Consider the following 5,962-nt stretch of genomic DNA (forward strand, 5'->3'; position numbering starts at 1 on the left):
TGAGGCAGGAGAATTGCCTGAACCCAGGAGGCGGAGATTGCAGTGAGCCGAGATCGTGCCATTGCACTCCAGCCTGGGTAACAAGAGTGAAACTCCGTCTCAAAAAAAAAAAAAAAAAAAAAGAAACCCTGTGCTTTTTAGCCGCCATCTGCCACCAATCCCACTATACCCTGCAGTTCTTCACAATCACTAGTCTACTTCCTGCCATAATAATTTGCCTATTTTGACATTTTACATAAATGGAATCACAAAATATGTGTTAGAGATGGGTTTCTTTCACTTAACAAAATGTTTTTAAGTTTACCTACGAAGTATCTCATATCAGTACTTCATTCCTTCTTATGGCTGAATAATAATCCATTGGATGGATATATGGATATACTACATTGTATTCATTTATTTATCAGTTAATAGATATTTAAATTGTTTCTACCTTTCAACTATTGTGAACAATACTGCTATTAACATTTGTGTCCAAATTTTTGCATGAACATATATTTTCAGTTCTCTTGGTTATATATCTAGGAAAGGCATTGCTGGGCCATAGGGAAACTCTATGTTTAACCGTTTGAGAAATTGTCAGACTGTCTTCCAAAGCGGCTGCATCATTTTATATTTCCATCAACAGGGTATGAGGGTTTCAAGTTCCCCACATCCTCACCAACACTTGTTATTATCCGTCTTTTATTATTATAGCCATCCTAATTGATACAAAGTGGTAGCTCATTGTGGTTTTTATTTGCAAATTCCTGATAACTAAAATCTCAAGCACCTTTTCATGTGCTTATTGGCCATTTCTATATATTCTTTGGAAATAACTGTCTATTCAGATCCTGTGCTCATTATTAGTTGGGTTATTTTTTTTTTATTACTTGTAAGAGTTCTTATACAATCTAGATAAAAATCCTCTAACAAATATATGATTTTCAAATATTTCTCCCATTGAATAGATTTTCTTTTCATTCTTTTGTTAATGTTCTTTGATTTTTATCTACAAAAATCATAGCAATTTATCTATTGCTATGGACTGAATTGTGCCCCTCACCTCAAAAATTCATCTGTTGAAGCCCTAATCCCTAGTGTAATGGTATTTGAAGATTGGGCCTTTGGGAGATAATTAGATTTAGAATAGGTAATGATGGTTGTGACCTAAGGATGGGATTAGTGCCTTTATAAGAGACACCAGAAAACTTGCTCACTCTCTCTCTTCACTATGGAGTACACAGTGAGAAGGTCTGCAAGTTAGGAAGAAAGCCTTCATGAGAATGCAGCCATGCTGGCACCTGATCTCAGATTTCTAGCCTCCAGAACTAGAAGCCAATAAATTTCTGTTATTTAAGCCATCAGACAATGATACTTTGTCATAGCAGCTCACGCTAAGATATCTGTTTTTTCTTTTGTTTCTAATGCTTTGGATGTCATACCCAAAAATCTGTTGCCAAATCTAAGGTCATAAAGATTTACCCCCCTATATTTTTCTCTAACAGATGTATGGTTTTAGGTCTTACATTTAGGTCTTTGATCCATTTTGAGTGAATGTTTATATACAGCGTGAGGCAGGAATCAAATTTCATTATTTTGCATTTGGATAACCAGTTGTCTCCACACCATTTGTGGAAGTCTGTTCTCTCTTCACATCAAAACTTAATTGGGGCCTGGTGCAGTGGCTCACACCTGTAATCCCAGCACTTTGGGAGGCTGAGGCAGGTGGATAACTTGAGGTCAGGAGTTTGAGGCCAGTCTGGCCAACATGGTGAAACCCTGTCTCTATTAAAAATAGAAAAATTAGCCAGGTGTGGTGGCACGCACCTATAATCCCAACTACTTGGAAGGCTGAGGCAGGAGAATCACTTGAGCTTGGGAGGTGGAGATTGCAGTGAGCTGAGGTCACGCCACTGCACTCCAGCCTGGGAGACAGAGTAGGATTCCATCTCTAAATAAATAAATAAATAGATGGCTATAAATATATGGGTTTATTGTATTCCATTGAGCTATATGTCTATTCTTATGCCACTTCCATACTGTCTTAATTACTGTAGATTTGTACTAATTTAGAAGCATGGTAATCAAAATTTAAAATAAAATAAAATAAAATTTGGAAGCATGAATCCTCCAACTTTGTTTTTCTGTTTCAAGAATGTTGCGGCTATTCTAGATCCTTTGAATTCCCATAGGATTTTAGGATCAGCTTCTCTGTTTTTGCTAAGAGGCCAGGTTGAATTTTGACAGGGACTGTGTTGAATTTGAAGATCAATTTGGGGAGTATTGCCATCTTAAAAATATTAAGCCAGGTGCGGTGGCTCATGCCTGTAATCCAAGCACTTTGGGAGGCAGAGGTGGGCGGAATACCTGAGGTCAGGAGTTCAAAACCAGCCTGGCCAACATGGTGACACCCCCGTCTCTACTAAAAATAGAAAAAAAAAAAGTTAGCTGGGCGTGGTGGCACATGCCTGTAATCCCAGCTACTCGGGAGGCTGAGGCAGGAGAATCGCCTGAACCTGAGAGGCGGAGGGTGCACTGAGCCGAGATCGCGCCATTTTGCACTCCAGCCTGGGCGGCAAGAACGAAACTCCGTCTCAAAAAAAAAAACAACAAAACTTTCCTTAGGAAGTGTGGAGAGGGGAGGAGGGAGTGGCCAAGGTCAGAGGTCAGAGAAGAGCCTAGCAACCGGCGGGCCCCGCGATCCTAGCATTGGTGGAGAGCGAGCGCGTGACGCAGGCCCCGCCCTCAACACGTGACCGCGGCGCGCGGGGCAAACCGGGCGGCCCCTTTCCCGCTGATACCCATTGCGCGCCGGCCTCAAGATGGCCGCCTTCTGGCGTCTCCGGCGCTGTTGAATGGCGAAAGCTTTATTGTTCCCTTCGGGCAGGAGTGTTCGTGTCCTCTATGGCGCTGTCAATAAAGAACGGCAGTTTGAATCGGTGCTGAACAGGTAACCATAGAAACGGGGCTGAGACTCCGCGTGGAGACCCTTTTTGCAGCGGAGGCCCGGGTGCGCCCTAGATGAGGGGTGTACACAGACCCTTCCGCGCGGCGAACTCCGCGGGGCTCGTCCGAGTCACAGCCGCCTCACCTCGTCCCGGGACGTGCCTCCCCAGGGGCGGCTCGCACCGCTAGCGCAGGCTCTGCTGTAGACTGCGGAGGGTAGAGGCCGCGGGGACCCACTCAGGGCGCCAGGCCGGGCCTGACACCGCTTGGGCCTGCTGTCGCCACGCACCTCCCTCTCGGCCCGTCTGGAGGGCTGTTGTCGCTGTCTCACTCCCCCTCCCTTCAGGTCGCTTCGCCGGGCATCGGGCTAATCCATCCCCCCACTTCTCTCTTCCCTTCTCGGTCTTTGTTTACATTTTCAAATGGTTAGGGGGAAGAATAGTTCATGTCATTTGCGAAAGTTCTATGAAATCAAGTCCATAAATGAAGTTGTATTGGAACACGGCCATGTTCTTTGTTGATGTATTTGTCTATGGCGGCTGTCCTGCCAAGAGGGCAGAGATGAGTAGTTGCGCAGCCGTTGCTTGGCTTTTGATAGGCTGGTTTACAAAGCCAAAACTATTTCTGCCTGGTCCGTTACAGCAAACGTATACTGACCCCTACCCTAGACACAGGTAGGTTGGATCAGTGTTGTCATCCAGCAATTCCTCTCGTCCCTTCTCCTGGAGTGGGAAACGAGTTAAAACTGCCCTATGCACCCAGAGCACTTGAGTTGACAAAACACTCTGGCTTCCATTACCCCTTCTGGTCTTACTGACTATTCAAAGAGCTTCTCCTGCCTTGAATAGCAATGTTTCCATGCAGCTAGTGCTGCAATGAGCCAGGTGCTTTCTTTGTATTCATACAAGCGTTGTTGTGCTTTACGAGAACACTTTATACGTAAGTATGGTATTTCCATTTTACAAAAGAGGAAGAAGTTGGTTCTGAGTGGTTAAGATATTTATAGATGTACTAGGTTATAGGGCTGCCAAATTGAGCCCGTCCCTGGGAGCCCCCTGCCTGATGGCACAGGTCAAACTGCTTTGGATTTTATTCTTTCAAGTCTTTTCTACGTGGCATTGTTGGTTCTTCCCTGGAGTTGTATCCAGATCTTTGGATGGCTAATGGAGATTTAATTACAATCTTAAAGTGAAATTTTTTTCTACTTAGCTAAATCATCAAACTTCTGTCCCTCCTTTCTAATGTAAACACTTTGCTTCTTTCCCCAAACTTAGCTATTCATCATCGATTTAACAGATGGTTTGAGAACACCCCGTGCATGTACGCAGGCATTCACTAATTGCTTAGTATTTGTTGAACCCTTACCATGTACCAGAGATGTTTCACATTCCTGGAAATACAGTGGTGAACAAGACAGACATGACTTCTGCCCTTCCATGGAATTTAAATTCTATATGGGGCTTGGACAAGTGGTATGTAGGTAGACAAAAGATAATTTCAAATACAGTTGTAATAGCATCATCATCATAAAATTAGTAGTTGCTATTTATTGAGTGATTATTTTGTGCCTGGTACTGCGCTAAGTGCTTTATTTATATGGGCTATCATTTAATCCTCACACCAATACTATGACATAAGTAGTAGTAATATTACCATTTTCAGCATAGAGGAAACAAACTCACGGAGGAGAGATGTTGGAGGTTACATAGCTAATGCATTCAGCCGGGTGCTGAAGCTAATCTGATCACGCCCACCACCCTGCATTGTTCCGTCTGTTTTTTGTCTTTTCTATTAGTTTAGGAGGTCCTTACTGGCAGGGACAACACCTTATACTGGAGGATACAACACCTTATCTGTTGTATCCTCAGCTGCTAGCCAGTACCCAAAACCTGGTGTTTGCAGGTAAATACTAGGTAAACAAATCCAGGTCATTCATTGAACCAATTTTTTATTTTATTTATTTTTTTGAGACGGAGTCTCTCTCTGTCACCCAGGCTGGAGTGCAGTGACACAATTTCAACTCACTGCAACCTCTGCCTTCTGGGTTCAAGTGATTCTCCTGCCTCAACCTCCTGAATAACTGGGACTACAGGCGTATGCCACCACACCCAGCTAGTTGTTTTTTTTGTTTTTTTTGTTTTTTTGTATTTTTAGTGGAGACAGGGTTTCACCACGTTTGCCAGGCTGGTTTTGAACTCCTGACCTCAAATGATCTGCCCACTTTGGCCTCCCAAAGTGCTGGGATTACAGGCATGAGCCACCGTGTCCGGCCTTGAACAAATATTTTGGTGTCTCCATGTACCAAGCACCACTGTCTAGGTCCTGTGATTACCAGGGTGAGCAAGATGGACCTGGGGCTCTGTTGTGGAAGCTAAGCTTAATGTCAAGACAGTGAAGAAATAACAAAGTTATTCCAAATTGTGGCAACTGCTCTAAAGGAAATAAAACAGTGCTGAGAGAGACACTAACCTGGGAGCCTTACTTTTTATCTGGGTGATCAGGGAAAAGCTCTCTTAAGGAAGGTAGTTTAAGCTGAAACTGGTTGAGGACAAGGAGCCAGTCCAGCAAGAAGGGGAAAGGTAGAGACGAAGCTAGGAAGAACTTTTCAGCAGGTTCAGAGACTAAGTGGGTAACAACTTGAGGTGTTGGAGAACTCAAAGGGAGTAATGGTGCTGTGGTTCACTCCTGTGCTCAGTCGCTGATCCTGAACCCAGCTACTACTGAGAGAACTGGACACGCATGGGCAAGTTACAGATTAGTTATCTCATCTGAAAATGTGGATAATGGTGCCTCCTCAAAGGGTGGTTGTGTGTATTAAATAAGATAAACTGTGTTAATAGCCATGGTATTCTCTTTTTGTTGTTGTTACACATATTGCTGAATAATCAAATTTAACTTCAAATGGAAACTTTATAAAATGCTAAATAATAACAAAAATCCAGAAATATGTTACAGACAAAATTAAAAATGGGGGATCCAAGAACAATGGAAGCCCACTACTTTTTTTTTTTTTTTTTTTTTGGGACGGAGTTTC

General features: G+C 43.2%; 1 protein-coding gene across 6 annotated transcripts in view; it reads left to right on the top strand.

Moving 5' to 3' along the window:
* The first annotated feature begins 2,772 nt into the window (after positions 1-2,772).
* ZBTB40 (zinc finger and BTB domain containing 40) overlaps positions 2,773-5,962 on the top strand; it is an 82,607-nt gene continuing 79,417 nt past the window's right edge. For all 6 annotated transcript variants that reach the window (XM_017534484.2, XM_037740638.1, XM_017534485.2 and 3 more), the window contains exon 1: positions 2,773-2,932. The gene's annotated coding sequence lies outside the window, so the exon portion shown is untranslated. The remainder of the gene's footprint in view (positions 2,933-5,962) is intronic.

The sequence above is a fragment of the Cebus imitator genome, unplaced genomic scaffold (genome assembly GCF_001604975.1).
Source record: "Cebus imitator isolate Cc_AM_T3 unplaced genomic scaffold, Cebus_imitator-1.0 Scaffold87, whole genome shotgun sequence".
NCBI lineage: Eukaryota > Metazoa > Chordata > Mammalia > Primates > Cebidae > Cebus > Cebus imitator.